The sequence below is a fragment of the Anabrus simplex genome, chromosome 14 (genome assembly GCF_040414725.1).
Source record: "Anabrus simplex isolate iqAnaSimp1 chromosome 14, ASM4041472v1, whole genome shotgun sequence".
NCBI lineage: Eukaryota > Metazoa > Arthropoda > Insecta > Orthoptera > Tettigoniidae > Anabrus > Anabrus simplex.
In genome coordinates this window covers 85,676,277-85,696,225 of record NC_090278.1, presented here as the reverse complement: position 1 = coordinate 85,696,225, position 19,949 = coordinate 85,676,277, and the positions used below count along the sequence as shown (strand labels likewise).

Genomic DNA, 19,949 nt, shown 5'->3' with positions numbered 1-19,949 from the left:
GTGAGGCGGTAACTGATAAAGAACAGGGCGATAGACAGGGAGAAATAAATAAATAAATATGAAAGCATACTGGGGTCGAAGAAAAGCCCAACAGAGTCGAATCCACGTTGTGTACAGAAGGTCTAAAAGAGGCGAAAATGAAACAGATTATTATTATTATTATTATTATAAACGAATATTTACGCCTGCATATAAATGGAATCTTTTTCTTTTAGTCAGGAAAGAATTTACTGTTGTATTAATGTATTAACTGTACTGGAAAATGTAGCAACAAATGCTTATATATAATAAATCCGCAACTGTAATTCTTTTTTTCTGGGCGGGGGGGGGGACTTTTTGAATATCACAGAAATATTCTGTGTTCTCAACGCTGACTTTAAAAAAAAATAGAAATGTTAGCAGCTAATGGACTGGAAAGAGATGTTAGTTTTAAAGCTCTCCTTCAGCTGGTAAGGCTTAGTTCTCATCCGGAAAAGCAAAGCAGGTCAGCAAGCTAGACGAGATTAAGGTGGATGTGTGTGCTTGGCCCGGTCATAAGCCTCATTCTTTGTTTCTCTCGTTGGAACAGACCGCAAATTTAAAGGCGAAAGAGCTATGTCTACACTTCCTCTCTTCAAGTTCAGATAAGAAAGTCTGACAGAAGCTTATACAGATTCCCGTCCGGAAGACCGTATAGGAAAACGATAAAAGAGCAGTGACCGAGTGCAATAACTCACCCGTGTAAAAAGGGTGGTCAGGATAGTAATGCGTGACTACTATTCTAACATCAGTCTTCTAAAATAATAATAATAATAATAATAATAATAATAATAATAATAATAATAATAATAATAATAATAATAAAGCAATCACCGTTGCCCTGCATTTAGGGCTATCCTCCAGTTGGCAGATTATCTGTCCCTTCTTTACCCAATTGGTTCTTAAATGATTTCAAAGAAGTAGAAATTTTATCAAACATCTCCCTTGATAATAATAATAATAATAATAATAATAATAATAATAATAATAATAATAATAATAATAATAATAATAATAATAATAATGTAATTGGCTTTAAGTCCCACCAATTACGTTTATGGTTTTCGGGGGCGCCGAGGTGCCGGAATTTAGCCCCGCAGGAGTTATTTTACGTGCCAATAAATCTCCCGACAAGAGGTAGATCTTCAAATACCTCCGGACGGATCCAGGATCGAACTTACCAATTTGGGGCCAGAAGGCCAGCGCCTTCTCCCTTGTTAAATTAACGTAATCCCTAATTCCTCTTCCTATAAACGAATATTTCCCCACCTTGTCCTCTTCAATTCTAACTTTTTCTCCCACTGTCGGCAGCCCTGAAGATAGTTCTCCGTGGTCTCCCATTTTCACACCAGGCAATTGCTGAGGCTGTACCTTAATTAAGTCCATGACCGATACCTTCCAACTCCTATCCCATCGTCGTCATTAAGACCTATCTGTGTCGCTGCGACGTGAAAGAAATTTTAAAAAATCAACGGACAGAAATTAAAAGCTTGTAACCATCCTAACACTTAGTTCCATCTGTGCATCAGTGTTAGAGTGTCGGCCTCCAGATTCCAGCGGGTTCAAGCCCAGGAGAAGTGATCGGATTTTAGAAGGGTCGACATCCCGCGTAGTGTACACGCATGCACATAAATGGTGTCCCGACATAACACTGCACCACTGCAGTACTGAAAAGAGGGGAAGGAATGAAATGGTAGAGCTCAAGGCACAGTAAATGTATTGCTATACATCCTCCACTGCGCCCATTTCAATCACAACAATCTTGTAGCGGGCTGTCTACTATCCGCACACTTTATCTTGGTGCATTTACATCCTAGTGCTGAATCGGTCGACCTCGGCGATCTTCGAGATTCATACTGGCAACCTTTGAAACACAAACTATGAATCGCTTATGCATCGTTGTGCGACATCTGGCGTAAACTTTACGTACTGGTACTGTTGTTGTTTACACATCAAAGTCAAAGTATAGAATTCATGCTAGGAACAAGATGCGCATCGAGAGATATGTTTTATAATGTTATATAATGTGTATGTGACATAGTTGTTGGCTTAAGATGATAACGGTTTAGAAATTTCATATCGATCGATCATATTCTCGATTCAATTCAGATTTCATTTTCATTCAGTTGGCAGCACCAGGCAGCACTATCGATACCGGGACAGCTCCCTCCTTACTCCGCACCCCGAACACAATTGCATCAAGATAAAGTGTGCGGACAGTACCTGCAGCTATGCGTTAAGCGAGGAGGTGATGGTGGTGGTGGGGCGTCATGCTTTCTTTATGTCGGTACACGATTTCTGTGCATGCGTGAACCACGTCAGCATGTAAATGTTTTTTGTTCACCCGACAGAAATAATTAAAACTCGGATATAGATCGCCCAATAGATATCCGTTTCACTGTCCTCTGCTCGACGTCGAAACTGACTTGCAGGTGGTCTAAATAACGCAGACGTACTCCGTCGTATCGCGAAATCATGTGAAGTGTTAAGCCTCGGAAAAACACGAAAAAGCAGTTTGTTTCCTTCACATCTTACGAAGTGACAAGTACAGCCTGATAACAACTTGATCATAGAAGACGAGGGTGGGAAAGATTATCCTGAACGTGAAACCTCCAACTATTGCTCGACGCCCATGATGCGACAACCCTCATACGAGAAACAGAAAACAGGGAAAATTGCTCTCTAATTGTCGTTAACCTGTGCGAAGACGAATAAGCAGCCTAAATGGGGACAAATCAAATTGCCTGACAAATGTTTGAGTGGTGTCTTTAAAAGTAGGAAAGATCACAATATGAAGATAAAGTTGGAATTCAAGAGGACAAATTGGGGCAAACATTCGTTTATAGGAAGGGGAGTTAGGGATTGGAATAACGTAACAAGGGAAATGTTCAATAAATTTCCAATCTCTTTGCAATCATTTAAGAAAAGGCTGAGAAAACAGATAGGAAATCTGTCACCTGGGCGACTCTCCTAAATGCAGATCAGTAGTGATTGATTTTTTAAGAGAACAAGAACTGACCAAGGGAGGTCCGACAGGATAGATGAAAGTGAAGAGTCTGGCACAAATAAGTGGAAGCAATGCTAGGACAAAGCTAAGGGCCCCAGGTACCCGTGGTCGCCAACCCACGCTCCCAAGTTAAGAGTTCCTGGGGCTGAGATCTCCGAAGTTAAACAACATTGATTATGGTCACCACTTCGACGGATTGACCACGTGAAGTAAATTAATACATTTTTTCATTCATAAAGTGAATGGCAAACAAATTAAAGTAGATGTGTATAGTAGTTACGCAGAAATGAAGCACAAGATAAACCGAGAATGCAGAGCTGCATCAAACCAGTCTACGGACTAATGGCCCGAACAACACAAAGCGAATGACAGGATCAGTAGCGTTCTGATTATCGATTTCACTGGAAAGTACAGCTCCTTTTCCAAAAATCATACGATCAGCCCATCATTGGTTTGCATAGAGGCGAACACATTTGCAAGCTGTCTGTGCGCTTCTAGAATAATCTGCATCGTAATTGCCACTGTCCATGGAACGATCCATCAATCTTTGGAGCTCAACACTGTCTAAACAGGGACCCTGGTCTCTCGCTAGAGAAAAACGACCCAACGTCCTCACGGCTGACCTTCACTGGTCGTGTGTGGATGGAGACGGAGGTGACTCGCGAGAACCGGGTACACTACTTAGTTAGGAAAATAAAAACCTACTCTGTCTGAGCCGACTATTCTCTCCGGCATGACTCGGTACAACCAAACATATGGATGCAAAACGCCTCCAAGTCTTATAGTATAGAGATTTCTCGGTATTTTTTCATCCGTACAATCGAGAGATTTTATGAGGGTTTTTCACCCTTGTGATGGGGATATTTCTAGGCTTATTCGACCCCTACAGTAGGAAAATTAAGTGGTTTATCCACCCCACCCCCCATTATAGTAGGAATTCTTGGCTTTTTTCATCCATATAATATGGCGATTTTATGAGGGTCTTTCCACCCATATAATGGGAGATTTCTAGGATATTTCCACTAGGAAATAGAATGGCTTTTCCACCCTTATACAAAATAAATTCTGCGCTTCTTCCATCCACATGGTAGAGAAATCCAATGTCTTCCTTTCTATAGTCAGTGATTGCGTACATTAAAAAAGAAAACCTCTCTCGTAGAAGGATGAAAAACCCGCACAAAACTGCTCGACTATAACGAAAACACGATGGATTCTCTCCACATTTTTGAGACAAACCATGCGCATGAAACAAGTTGTACAATTTATCACAAACCACGTGGATTAAATGGGCCATGGATCTCTTATCAGCCACTTGGATGATATAAGTAATGAATCTTTTGCTAACCGGAATCTCTTCACAATACGGGTGGAAAGAGACCCATGGATTCTCTCAATTATAAAGATGAAAAAAAACCCCTCTAGAATCGCTCTCCAAGGATAGAAATATGTCCTGAATTCACCATAATATAAGGACGGGAAAAAAGCTATAGAATCCTAGAAGGATTGAAAAAATGCCATGGAGTCTCCCACCAACTTAAGGATGGGAAAAGCTATAGAACTGCTCTCCTAGATGGACTGAAAACAAGCTATAATAATAATAATAATAATAATAATAATAATAATAATAATAAGAAGAAGAAGAAGAAGAAGAAGAAGAAGAAGAAAAAAATAATAAAAATATTATGGACTCAGCTACCGTGTGGAGACATTTTAATTTGGCACCATCTGGCTGTCTGCTCGTCAATTTCGACTGGAAGAGTAAACCGAATCTTGTCACCAGAGATCTTTTACGCGCCGACATCGTACAGCACTGAGTATCACATGGACTTTTTCCGCCTTTCAAAAATTATCTGGGATCCGGAGGTCGGCCCTCTACCACCGATCGACAGAAACAGCTTAAAAACCATCGATTTTCCCCTAATACAGACTCACTCTCCTAAGGAGATTGCCAGTCACATTTTTTTTTCAAATGTTTGTCACAAAGATTGACAGTACCCTTCATTTAAATTCAAAGAGAGCAATTTAAGAGGGAGAAAATCAAACAAAATGGCTAGAAGTGAAGGGAAACTTGTGTCACTGGTGATCTTGAAAATCCATTTGGAAGACGACATGAGTCGTATCGGTGCAATCTGTGGGGCGTCTTGTAAAATGCATTCCTTATCCCTGTGAGAGAACAGGGGGGGGGGGGGGGAGAGGGGAGAAGGAGAGGAGAGGAATCCCAGAATGAGATCGAACGACCACACTTCCTTCACGCCGCATTGTTCATCTTGACAAACGAGCATGCTCGCTCCTATGAATTGAAACTGGTGTGCTTAACTTCCTAACCGCATAAATGCACTATTAGTACTTTAGAAAAAGATTTTCCGTGTCTCCAATAATTTAAGGCAACGCACCATTACCTGTTTCCCCTCCACAAAGAATGTGGAGCACGAATTCCATTTACTCTAAACGAACAAATATGATCAGACTTCGCCTACACCTTACTAATGATAATCGACTGCTCAAGCACATTCCTCTCTTCCCAATGCTTGGGGATCGACACTATATGCGGGTCTGGCCCCGTTTTACAGTCGGATACCCTTCCTGATGCTAACCTTAATTGAAGGAAGGTATTCACTACTGTGCATTTCTCGGGTAGCGCGGCGTGCATATGAAGAATGATGTATTAAGATAAAGAAACATCCAGTTGCAGTTGCAGAGGAATTGACCAAAAGCGGCTAAATTTCCCGACTAGAGATTTATTTTTTATTCACCGGGCGAGTTGGCCGTGCGGTTAAGGGCACGCGGCTCTGAGATTGCATCCAGGAGATAATGGGTTCGAACACCACTCTCGGCAGCCACTCTCCCATTTTCACATCAGATTCATTCATTCATTCAAGAAAGGCGCCGACGAGCAAAGCTCACTTTAAGGGGCTGTATACATTGGACATATGCATTACATTCAAAATATAAAATTTGAACATATTCAAGTTGTCTGATAAATCAGTTAGTTACAATAGAATTTAAGATTGAAACTACTACAATAATACAAATAATAACACGAGCAACTTATAAACAAAAACTAGAATAAAACTGAAATAAACTAAATTATAGCTTAACTAATAACAAAAACAACTTTTACATGCTTTTTCTAACTAATTTACAAATATTTTGTACATAAATATGTTTAGACCAGGTAGGACAAACAATTTCCTTAGTTTAAGTTTAAATTTATTAATAGTTGAAATACGAGTTAGCTCATTGTATATTTTAAACGAGGAATTATTCAGGCTCTCTGTCCCATAAGTTACTGTACGTGATTGATAGGTACAAATATCCTGAATTTTGCATGTGTTATGTTGATGTAGGCTATGTCTCTATTATTTTGTATGATAAGATTGTTGTGAATTTTTATTGTAAACGGTTTTGAAAATATCAACAGCAGCATTGAATGTAATCTCCAATTCCAAAGATACTATCCAAGTCTGATCATAAGCAACTTTATTTGGTGTTAGATATGGTGCTCCTAATACGTACATTTCTAATGGCCCTAGTGTGTAGAATCTGTTTTACACCTGTGACCCCAAATGAATGAATGAATAGAACCGGGGGCCCTCTGAATCGAAGGCCATGACAGTAACCACTCAGCCAAGGAGCCGGACAACAAGAGACAACAATAAGGCGAACGATATCGTCGCGCTGACCATGTTGCGCTTCCGTATCTGCAGGCTATTCGGCACATGTCTGATTCGCTTCTCTGTCTTGAGAGCGGTCGGCAAACTACGGCCCACCGCTTCTTTTCCTACGGCCGGCGAGCTAAGAAAGGATTTTACATTTCCAAATACTGTAGGCCTACTTAAAAATTTTAAAAATGCGGTAATATTTCATCAAGCGCGAAAATTATATGAAATTACTGTTTCAACGTGTATGCAGTACATATACTTGCAATGACAGACCGTGAAATCATGAATTACCTAAGACATTGAATACTTGAAGCCTCCGTGGCTCAGACGGCAGCGCGTCGGCCTCTCACCGCTGGATACCGTGATTCAAATCCCGGTCACTCCACGTGAGATTTGTGCTGGACAAAACGGAGGCGAGACAGGTTTTTCTCCGGGTACTCCGGTTTTCCCTGTCATATTTCATTCCAGCAACACTCTACATTCTCATTTCATAGCATCTATCAGTCATTAATAAAACACTTTGGGAGTGGCGACCCCATCGTACTAACAGCCTATATCTGCCTCATTCATTCCATCCCTGACCTGGTCAATGACTGGAAAACAGGTTGTAGGTTTTTTCATTGAATACTTGAGAAGAAGAATATATGGCAAGTCTGCGGGGCTTATGGTGAGGCGAGCCAGCAGGTTGTCCAGGCACATAACAGATTCCACGGTGTCGCTTTTATCAACCCTAGATTTTTTTTTCTTTTCTTTTGGACAGTAAAGTACTGAAACCATAATATTCTTGGTGTCTCCCCCCGCCAACCGGCGGCCCTATAAATCTGTTTACTTCCTCATAACACGGCAATTCATCTCTACTCTGCGATGCTTTGTTAGGCCAGCGACCCTTTAGTAAATGCTGCTGTCTTCCATTAAAGCTTCCCATGGCTCCGTGGTGATCTATCAAACACATTAAACATCGCTAGAGCTCCAGCCGTGAGGGAGGCGGGGGAGTTAAGCCTGTCTGCTGTTCATCTTGTACAGCCGAGCATTAAGAAGTACCTCCCTTTCTCTGTGTGTTTATTACTGATCTCATAAACACCTCGCATTACACTTTGATGTCTTCCTCAGCGTCGTCCTGTAACCTCGTTCGTCTCTAGCAGGTATTATTATTGTTAATATGGGCTGCTCAAATAAAACCGAGCCTCGAGTTCGAACGCCGTCATTCGAAGAAATAGAACATTGCACATGCGTCGAAGGATGACTACATACAGTATGTCAGGAAGGAATCTGGTATTGTCGGAAGTGTTTGTACATGCAGAAGCAAAGTGACTAGTGCGGTCGAGTTTAAACGCTAATAAAATTTGAACCAGTCCACAATTCTAAAATATAATCACACCATCGTAAAGCTTGTTTTGTTCTGCGTTTTTCGGTGGTATATGCATACTTTTATTATGTTTCTTGTGAATGTTATATTAGGCGGAATGCAAAAAGTACCTCTTTTCTTGCCTGTTTTTTGTAAACAACAACTTTGTAATACCATTACATGAAGACGCACGGTCCGATTTTTATGAAATTTAGGCGGATTATGGAATGCCCTATTATAAATATATTCATGAAGATTAGTTACTTTACACACTTTGGAAAAAAAGTTATTGTTTATGTAAAAGGCTGTCCGTTTGATATAGGGTGGTCTTCCGAAGTCGAGATTGGGTTCGACAGGAAGGTCTGATCTTTTATTAGCGTTTAAACTCGACTGCACATACTTTCTGCGCCGACAGTAAGTACGATTTTGTCACGAATTCATCCGGAAATGCCCAGCATAGGTTACTCAGTTTATCGTGGCAAATGACGTTAGCGAAACCGACATTCGCCGTCGTATGAAGAATCTGCAAGAGAATGAGTGTGTATCAGGTGTTGAGAATTTCATCAAGGCCGAGTAATACGTGGCAAAACCAGGCCAGGCACAGTGGGCGGCCTGATAAAACAAACTTTTCCCTTCGCAAAAAGCTAATGATCATGAATACGTCTTTCAATACATGAAATACAATGTTATATCAAGGAGAAATGCCCGCAACTCTACGTAACAGAAACTTACATTTTAGCCGCAGGATCTTTGGCGACCAAGGTCTACGATAACGACTAATGTGACGTCACTGACGCTACACTTTCTATTTCAACACGCTCTTTATACAAATCAACAGCCGCAGCATCTCTGACGACCAAGGCCCACGGTAACGACTAATGCGACTTCACTTACGTCACACATTTCGTCGCGTCACGTTACACAAATTTTCGGATGACCCGCAGCCGTAAAAAATATTAATGTCAAAAAGGCATTGGCGAGTCCGAGACGCCGTGTTGAAGAATTATTCCGACGCCAACCACGGACGCTGTTCGCTTGGAGTATGCGTCATCAAGTGGACCGCTAGGATACTGCTTGAATCAACAAGGAGACTACATCACATCACTCTTGGCTTCCTGTATGTTCGCATATTCAAAACAATAAGCAATTACAGAAACCAACAAAAGTCTCAGCCTCATTTGCACAACCCTTATATATATATTTATTAGTTCGTTAGGGCCGCCTGAGCATCACTTAGCTGTGTTGTTGTTTTCGATGGTTGCCACTTCTGGTGTTCTTAATGGAAGGTTTGACTACTACTTTCTTCTCGGTTCCATGAACCTTTTTGTTGGCCCAATGTTCCTGTATTTTCTTGCCGAACTCTATTTTCCGTTCCTCGGACCATTTACTGGTATCACTGTGGTTAGCTTCTTTAAGGGATTCTGGTTTGGATAGTTGAACGGTAGTTGCTTCTGTTAATTATGGTGGCATTATTAATATGAAGTTTTGTCAAATCCTTCTCTACCTCTGGATCCACCCTTGCTGGCTACTTAGAAGATATTTTAGGACAGCTTGGCAGGAAGGTGTACTAGATGTGTGTGTGTGTGTGTGTGTGTGTGTGTGCACGCACTGCCTTGGAGTACTGCATGTGTACCGATGTGCAGTGAGTGGAGCTGGATGGCAGTAGTGCTGGTTGCCGTTTATGTCTCACCGGAGTCAAAAGTATCATCGGGCTGAGTAGCTCAGGCGGTAGAACGCTGGCCTTATGAGTTCCAACTTGGCAGGTTCGATCCTGGCTCAGTCCGGTGGTATTTGAAGGTGTTCAGTCTCATGTGGGTAGATTTACTGGCAAGTAAAACAATTCCAGTGGGACTAAATTCCGGCACCTTGGCGTCTCCAGAAACCATAAAAATAGTTAGTGGGACATAAAATCCAATAATATTTAATATGTACTGAGCGGGGTACTGCCTTGGAGTACTGTGTGTGTGTGTGTGTGTGTGTGTGTGTGTGTGTGCTACCGTGGTGTGTAGAGCGTCTGAATCAGTTGGCGGAACAGCTGTCGTGAGTAGAATCGGAGCAGTCTGAACTGTCGTCGTCGTCGTCGTGAGGAATACTGGCTGGTACTGCTGAGTTGTTGTCTGTTGTGCGACAGCTGTTTAGTTATCAGTGTTGAGCAGTTCACTGTGGACATTCTCTGGAGTCGAGCCAAAGAACAATTTCGCCGTGTGCTGTGGTAACCAGAAGACCTGTGTTCGTATCTGTGCGCGGTGATTGGACATGTGAGACGAAAGTAAGACGGGTTATCAATCAGGATTATAGCCTATAGCAGCTAGAGTCGTGCTGTGAAGGACTTCGTAAATAGACAGCAATTACAGGAGTAGTGTAGTCATTCATGTTTGAATATGATTGTGTGTATTCATTTGGGACATTTTAGAATTATATCAGATCAATAAAACAAAACAGATTTTTAGTTTTGTGGTTATCTTCAGAAAGTGGATCATCTACTTTCTTCCTGCTCCGCGTCTCGAATGAAAATGCTTATACCTGAACAGTTGTAATCTTGTATTTTCAAAACCACTGCACGATATTTTGAAGAAGCCATGTTATAAGCAATTCTTAACATTTATTCAGCACATTTTTAACAAACTGAACTCTTTATCTTTCGTTTTGAAGTATTTTGTGATTTTAAACTACAGCCCTAATAAACTGTTGTGAAACAGGGCTCCATGCTCTACTGGATATTCAATAATAATAATAATAATAATAATAATAATAATAATAATAATAATAATGATAATAGGAATATTCGTAACAATATAGTTTCCAGTGATCATCGGTGCTACAAATAGCTTCATTAGTTTCCACGTACGGAAAGATAGGGCCAATAGGTAGCTCAGACCATGAGTGTCAGGAAAGCTTGTTCTTAGCTGCTAGAACAGATGACCTGTATGTTAAGTCCTGAAACTCAGTACAAGCTTCAATACATTTTTTGTTTTTTAAACTGGCAATTTTCCTAAACTCGAACTGCAACGTTCACTGTTCGAGGGATAAGAAATTCCATTCCAACTCCCTAAAATTGATTAACTATAGATTAAACATCCGCGAACTCTATTCTGGTACTGCGTTTATTTGCAATGTCGTTGTAAAAGATACTATGTGCTCATTTTAGAGGATAACTTTAGTATAGTTCGGTCAACATTACGTCCGAACAACATCGGATCCAAAATGAACACAATGTCAATCACACCGGTAATTTAACTTCGATCACAGTTCTATTACGAGAACGTTATAAAACGGGTACATTTTTACAGTTTATGAAAGGGCTATTTGGAGTTCCGGCAGGGTTTGCATGAAGCTTCTAAAATCAGATTACTCGATCAATCTATATTTACTTCTTCCAGCTGGGTCACCATGGAGAAGTTGCGTGTGGAATACAAGTACACTCGGACGGAATTATATGTAAAGTTTGTGGGTGAGTAAATTTACTGGTACATTAAAGAACTTCTTCTCATGGAAATATTATGGCGTCTTTTGTGGCCACTGATATTGTTAGCTTCTGAAAAAAGCGGCGGAGGTTCAAATTCCGGTCAATGTAAGTAGGATATTTGGAAACGGAAAGTATCGTCCCTCTCATTCAAATAATAATAGTCAACTTAGTATCAGAAGTACAGCTATCTATCGTCTGAGCTATTCCAATTAACTGCTGTCCTCGCATAGACGTGTCGAACAATATGGCATCACCACCAATACGTCTAGAAGCCTTGGCGAATGTTATTTTGAGAAACAAGACAACGTGATTACCAGATATTTCTTAGCTGTCTCGGTGGATCAGTGGTAGTGTGACAGACTCATGATCTGAAATTCACGGGTTTGAATCCAGGTTGGAGCATGTTACACACCTTCAGGAGAAAAAGTCGACAACGAGCTGAGTACAAGAGGTAAAGACAGATTCAGACATTAAAAAAAGAAGAAAAGAGGTAACTACAGACATCTTTTAAAAAGACAAGTTTTAGGAATGGAAGGATTCCAAGGAAAAATGAACAGGAAACCCGGTTTAAAGTGGTCTGAAGAGAGAAGGATAAAGCATAGTGCAATGAAGGAACACTGGAGAGAACGGAACAGGAAACAACAAGGAAGGAAGAATTGAAATTGACATGCGGCTCCTAGCAGATCTCATCGTAATGGAGAAGACAACGTAAGTAAATATAACCCAAGAATTGAATATACGGAGGTTGAGTCAGTTCTCCGCGCAGAAATGCACGCCAATGCCATGCAGAGCTGCGGGAAGCATTAGGTGTGTGACTATGATCTAATCCCCAAAGTCAAGAAGCCATTACGTGGACAACGGTTTGCTAACAAAGAGGACATCGTAGCAGCATTTCGGAGAGAGGTGTCACACGTTAGCGATACACATCTATTTATAGCGAATGGTATTCAGCGCTTGCCCCACCGCTGGCAACGCACAGTGGAAACATTGGATGATTATTTCGAAGGTCTGTAACCAGTGGAGACCTGTCCTTTGTACGTAGTCTTGTGTATTTGCTGTCTGTATCATAATAAAACAATGTTTACCAATGGCCTGTGTTCTGTCACTTTCCTACGAGAATCTCCTGAACTAAGAATTTATCTTCAGGCACTATGCATAAGTACATGCCCTATATTTCCAAATGCATATCCTAGATTTTCCGTGTTGTCTCCTGTTCGCGAGAAAAAGAAAATAGTTGCCATAAGTTATGACTCGACCCTCGTGTATGGCCCTTATGTTTTATTGCCCATAATAATAATAATAATTATTATTATTATTATTTTATTAATGATTCAAACCCACGAACGAGCGCTTATGACTAGTTCATTTTGTATGCTCGCTTTTGTTCCCAACACCTCTTGAGTCCTGCTAGTAGTTTTTCCTTTCTTTCCTGTGAAAGAGGTTTGCGAGATTTAACAAACAATCTTTGGTAGAGGAGACCAAAGAGTTTACCATTTTACATAATTTAGGGCGGTATGAGACATCAGTATCAGAAATCCCAGTGGAAGCTACGTCTCTCTCCTTCATTTAGCCGCATGCTTCCAGTCTTGTAGCTTTTGATGAGTGATAATAATAATAATAATAATAATAATAATAATAATAATAATAATAATAATAATAATAATAATAATAATAATAATAATACCGACGTCTGAGTCCGGTGTTGAATTCTGCCCGTGGTTTGTGAGTGAACCTGAGTCAGGAATTTTGGATCCTGAGGTTTTAGTAGTTGTTTTTTTTTTTTTTTTTTTTTTTTTTTTCAGATGAAGCCAATTCCAGTATCTTCTGTGCTGTTCACTTACAAGGGTCAAACCCGCGTCAGTCTTATTGTAAATATTTCCTGGGCCATGGACAACCGGTACAATAATGAATACAAACAAGAAATAGTTTATTACGAAGCGTCTATTCCAGTTGAGACATTTTTCAACACGAGTTGAACCGCCCGGACACCATTGTTTCGCACTTTACACCACATCCAACAACGAGTAATACAAATAATTGTGTGTCTACCTTACAGAACGTCATGTAAAATGTATATACAATAATTACTTCTACTTTCATTCATTCTTTCTCGCTTTGTGTGTCGAACGAAATTGTGAGCTAGGCTCTTGTTTAGTCATTCTCTTTGTCTACTAAGGGGGCACGGGTGACTTAAAATTGCATGAAGTACTTCTCATTTGGTTGAATTCGACAAACAGAGGGGAAAAAATTACAAACTGGCTGAGAAACTCAGTAACTGGCGCTTTCTTAGGCTGGGAGCATAATAGTGTCGCCACTAGCTTGGCGTATTTCACTGTGGCAGGAAACAGTCTCATGTTCCATGGTCGTGGTGTGGTTTAAGTCATCGGTTACGGCCCGGATATTTATGGCATGCCATTTTATCTACGGGGACTAAAATTATGCAATTTTCACGGCTCATATAACGTCATATTTTGGCTCTTAATGTTTTTGTCACTTACTGGTAATTTTTTCATATTATGGCGACATTTCCCCGTGAATTTTCGTGTTTTTGTCAAAAAAGTGAGCCTCAATAATGAACTCTAATGATTTGACGTATTTCAAACATGCCCCAATAACATCCTGCGATGTTGAGCGGGCTTTTCCCCATTACAAGTCAATGTTGCGTGAAAATCGAAGATCGTTGAAAACTTTAAAATATATGTACCTTGCTATTGTAATTCTTTCTGATCGTCCATCAAAATGTGACATTTACTTCATTCTGTGCAGGGCCGAGAGTTACCCCTGGATTCAGTAACTAAATAAATTCAAAAGATACTAAAATAATTAAGATGACTTATTCCTTATGACTGAATGTTCTAGATTTTAAAACATATTTCAATATAATGTTAGTTTAAATAGCGACAAGATTTTGAGGATTTCAAAAATCTGACCAAAAATCTTTGAAGTCAGATTTATTGTCATATTTGAATACTTTTTTTTTTGCTAGGGGCTTTACGTCGCACCGACACAGATAGGTCTTATGGCGACGATGGGATAGGAAAGGCCTAGCAGTTGGAACGAAGCGGCCGTGGCCTTAATTAAGGTACAGCCCCAGCATTTGCCTGGTAGGAAAATGGGAAACGACGGAAAACCATTTTCAGGGCTGCCGACAGTGGGATTCGAACCTACTCTCTCCCGGATGCAAGCTCACAGCCGCCTTTACGCGCACGGCCAACTCGCCCGGTAAATACTTTTTTAGGTCATAAACATCTGGGTCCTACTCAGAAGCCTCTCTTAAAACCCATCGACATACGATTATTTTGGCTGAAAAATTGCAAGGGATAGAAAGTTTTTTAAACAATGTGTTTGAACATGTGCAACGTTTGTTGCAAACAACCATGGGCAGTCTGAGGTAAAGTTTAGCTTACAACATTTAACGCAGTGTATGACTAACTTTCTAATCTTCTTTTACAGGGAGGGTAACGTTGCTTTTGTCACACTAGCTTGGTGAACTTAAGTTTTGATCGGCGTTTTCCTTCTTCCCCTTGTTCTTCACATTGCCTCGTGGAATCACTGTTTAATACTGGCTCCACTTACTCTGCTAATACCGAATTCTTCCGTTCGACACATTCACAAGCTATCTAGATTGCTAGCATTCATTCCATGTCCATTCGACACTGTGCGTCGTACGTCGTTGGCAGGCAAAAGATCACAGGAGACACATTTGGTGTTTATCCGAAGAAAGTCTTTAAAATTCAGCCATAGACGCTCAAGATAGATTCGGCTTACTTTGTCATCTAGTAGGCCTAGAGTGAAACGGAACGTCGACATCGATGAGCAGGCAGCCAGATGGCGCCAAATTAAAATGTCTGCACAAAGTAAATAATAATAATAATAATAATAAATAATAATAATAATTCCGTGTTACTATTCTCAGCCTGGTGTAGCCCCAAGGCAGACCCTCTCATGTGGGTGGGCATCATCAGCTGGGTACAATAAATCGTCTGTTACTGTGGTGAAGGACAGACTCATGGTGTTCCTCGCATAGTGGTACTAATTATAGGCAATGTAGACCCGCGGTGCATCACACATTATGGTAACATCCACAGGCAACACAAACCCATGGTGCTCCTCACGTATGGTAAAGGTACTACCACTCTCAGGCAATACAGATCTATTCTGAACACAGTGCAACCGACCACTGGAATACACACTATGATACTTCTCATAAGCAACGCCCAGTCACATAGTGTTCCTCACATAATGGTAGTCTCATAGTTATAATGCCATCATCCCTTTGTCGCCCCTTTTAGTAGCCTCTTAAGGAGTAAGAAGGAAGTGTCCGCGGCCTCAATTAAGGTACAGCCCGGGCATTCACCTAGTATGAAACCACGGAAAACCACTTTAAGGGCTGCCGACAGTGGGGTTCGAACCCACCATCTCTCGAATAAAAGTTCACAGCTACGTTAGCCAAACCACGCGGGCATCTCTCTCCATAAATCGTTTTTACAGAAACTGCATGAATTACATTATTTTATTTTTTATTTCATAATTACTTTCAATACTTAGGATACCGGGTTGCTGGATGGTACAAATTATATTAAAACAATATAAAAGTATACCTGTTGACAATCAAGAACTGGAGAATGTGAAGCAGTTCAAGTACTTGGGAAGATTGCTGACAAAGGACGCCCACTGCACGAATGAAAATCGAGCAAGAATCGCCATGGCCAAAATCGCATTCAACAAGAAGAGGACTTTGTACCGCTCTACAGCAAGTTGAGCTCGGAACTCGGTAAGAAACTGGTCGAGAGCTACATGTGTACGGGGCAGAGACGTGGAGAAAAATTACCTTGAAATGTCTGAATTGTAGTGTTGGAGGAGAAGACAAACGACGATGTACTGAGAAGAGTAGGAGAGAAGGAAACTATTCTGAGCACAATTCGTCAGAGAAAGACCAACTGGATCGGACACACACGTAAGACACGAGGGGCTCCATCGAAGGGAGGATCAAAGGAAATGCAGGATGAGGAAGAAGAATTCAACATCTGGATGACATGAAAGATGGGAGGAGATACAGCAGACTGCAGGAAAGAACTGAAAACAGGGTACACTGGCGTCAGAAATTCTCCGTACGAAGACACGGTCCTGCCACTAGGTATAATAATAATAATAATAATAATAATAATAATAATAATAATAATAATAATAATAATAATAGACAGTATTTTTTTCGAACGCAAATGTACATCCCTTTCACAAGTAAGTGAACGCGCTAAACTCGGTCAAAAGACGAGAATGCGAGATAAAATGAATAAAAACGAACTATTCATACAATACTAAAGATATAAATCTCCAGCATACTAATATGGGAGATTAAACAATATTCACATTCTACGGAAACAAAGGGACTGTTAGCAATATCAGAATTTTATATGTAACGTTTAGTTGATTTACAAGAATAGTGATAAAATAAACTTTAGTGCTCTTGTAATCGCAGATCAAACAGACACATTATTTATTTCAAATCCTCGTAAAGCATCTTTGAAACGAGCTCTTTCTTGCAGAAAAGCTAAAAAATTTTTTATTATTGCTAGCAAGACTCACAATTCACGGAGACAAACGATCTGGTGTGTTTTATAGCAGTGTTGTTGCTCCGTTCGCGCACACCTTTTAACATCAGCACAGCCAATAACTCAAGATTACTGCAGAATTAACCTTGATATTGGAAAAGGCATCTAAAAAGGGGAGGATAACGAAAACAATGTTGACTTTGTGCGCGGCGAATTCTACTTTATGAACACGTATACATTTTCATTATGCTGCTTTATGTTCACAGTTTATAAGCAACCTGCGCTAGAAAGATTAAACAGAAAACGAGTAAAATAGTGAACCTTATAGAGATTATCTATGAAGTATACATAACCTACCTCTTTGATGGGCAGAAATAATAATAATAATAATAATAATAATAATAATAATAATAACAATAATGTTATTGCTTTACGTCCCAGTAACTACTTTTACGGTTTTCGGAGACGCCAAGGTGCCGGAATTTAGTCCCGCAGGAGTTCTTTTACGTGCCAGTAAATCTACCGACACGAGGTTGACGTATTTGAGCACCTTCAATTACCACCGGACTGAGCCAGGATCGAACCTGCCAAGTTGGGGTCAGAAGGCCAGCGCCTCAACCGTCTGAGCCACTCAGCCCGGCCAGAAAGAATGTAACTAACATTCCCCTTGTATGGTACTGTAACACTCAAAAGAACCAACTGTATATTACATGTGAAACTTCCACGAAATATATAGTTACTTAGTTCTTCTGCCGGGTTGAACCGTGTTGCTGAACATTCGAATACATTGCAGTATTCTTTGTCATGGCGACTGAAATACTCCTACTTGATCCGAGGTAATCAGTCTGATAAGCTACCTGAGAGATTGATTACCTCGGATCGAGTAAGCTGCCTGGGAGACCGATTGCCTCAGGTCGATTAGGGGCATTTCAGTCGCCTTGACAAAGAATGACTAAATAACCAATTGTATACTTTATTCTGAAATATCTTTGGGTTCCTCAAGGATCTCTTCTAGGTCCCTCTTATCACAAACACAGCGTACGACTGAGCAGTTTCTTACTGAAGGACAGCCCGTCGAACACACAACGTGGTTACAACTCTACGGTTGCTCCATCCAGCAATCAACCCCAATTACCAATCTATAAGGTAAATCCGGGACAGATGCCGCCCCGGTAGAGATGCCGCATACACTGTAGCTAAAGGTTCCCATCGTTACAGCTAGATGGCAACATGTGTGGTTTTTCAGTTTCTAAGGAAGAACTACTGTCTGCGAGTGTAACGAAATTTGCTCGTATATTACGCTAATTATAGCCGATATCTTGAGGCGAGTACACGTTTCCTCCTGACAAAGTTTTTCCGTGTGTTAATTTATTGTATATTAAGTTGGCTTCAAATGCTTAAATCAGACGTTTTTAGTACAGTAGATGTCAGAAGCATAACTGTAGTTGAGAGTAAGCTAATTTTGGGCCATGATAGCCTTGAGGTATGACAACAGGAGGGTGCGGCGTCGCTTCCTGATAGTTGGGAGAGTAGCCGCACAACAATCCGGGTGAGATGCCTCATTGCTATCAGATTCTACAAACGATCTAGAAACATTCAATACTATTCAGAGTGTACCGGTATTTTATTCGAATATTTTATCGTCTCACAATTTTTAATATACATAATCTATTTTACTGATTTCATTGGTAACATTATTTTATTATACAAAATTATATTATTTTCAGAAATATAAATTTGCGACATGCCTGCTCAGTATAAAAGTAAGGGCACTGTTAAAAGACCTCAATAGACAGAGGAAAATTTAAGAGAGGCTGTTAAAAGACTGAAAGCCAAGGAAATACTGATCAGGGAGGCAGAATTATACTACAGAATAATGACGGAACGAACACTGAAACTTAGAATGCAGTCAGGAAATCTGGGAAAAGGCTCTCTGGGTCCAGCAGGTACAGCTACTTCAATAATCACCGAAGTCAAACTGATATTCAAAAAAGGATGACTGTATCTAGTGTTTGAGTTACAAACAGTGGCTGCATGAATCTTGCTCCACATATAACGACTGTTGCAGCAAAATTGCTAGAGAACAAAGTTTTAAGAAACAATCTGTAAAACCTTGTACGAGGATAAACATCAGTTTTTGATTCAAGAATCCTGCCTTAGACATGTTTTCAAATTACTGTGTGAGGACAGAATTATATTCATTATGATTTTGATGTTTCCTTTATATAACACGACGGCCCCGTGGTGTAGGGATAGCGTGCCTGCCTCTCACCCGGAGGCCCCGGGTTCGATTTCCGGCCAGGTAAGGGAATTTTCTCTTGACCTGAGGGCTGGTTCGAGGTCCACTCAGTCTTCGTGATTAGAATTGAGTTATCTGACGGTGAGAAGGCGGCCCCGGTCTCGGAAGCCCAGAATAACGGCCGAGAGGATGCGTCGTGCTGACCACAGGCTCCTCGTAATCTGCAGGCCTTCGGGCTCAGCAGCGGTCGCTGGGCAGGCCTGAGCCCTTTCAAGGGCCTGAAGTGCCGTGGGGTTTTATATAACACAGTGAAGAATCCATTGCACATGCACATTCATAGTAAATCGAAATTTATGATTAATTTAATGTTGTAAATTATCAGACAGATTCTTTTACCATTGAATGATTATATTATGTGGATATAATTGTCTTGTAGTACGTTCTAGTGTTCGGTTATATTAAAGTTGAAGAAATTGGCTTAAATTTGATTTTGTCATTAATTATTTTACTTGCGGCATCTCTCCCGAGCAAAGTCGGCATCTATACCGGGATCCAGGGAGAGACGCCGCAAATGCAACAATTCCTTCGTTCCCTCCTTTCTCCCATTTACTTTCAATTGCCAATATTTTGTTCATCCCTGATCAAATGTACATGTTTTCA

General features: G+C 40.5%; 2 protein-coding genes across 2 annotated transcripts in view; one reads left to right on the top strand and one right to left on the bottom strand.

The window, feature by feature from the left end:
- The window catches only part of LOC136885619 (26S proteasome non-ATPase regulatory subunit 1), a 416,036-nt gene that overhangs the window by 190,343 nt on the left and 205,744 nt on the right, over window positions 1-19,949 (bottom strand). The window lies entirely within an intron of this gene.
- The window catches only part of 5-HT2A (5-hydroxytryptamine receptor 2A), a 146,279-nt gene that overhangs the window by 19,861 nt on the left and 106,469 nt on the right, over window positions 1-19,949 (top strand). The window lies entirely within an intron of this gene.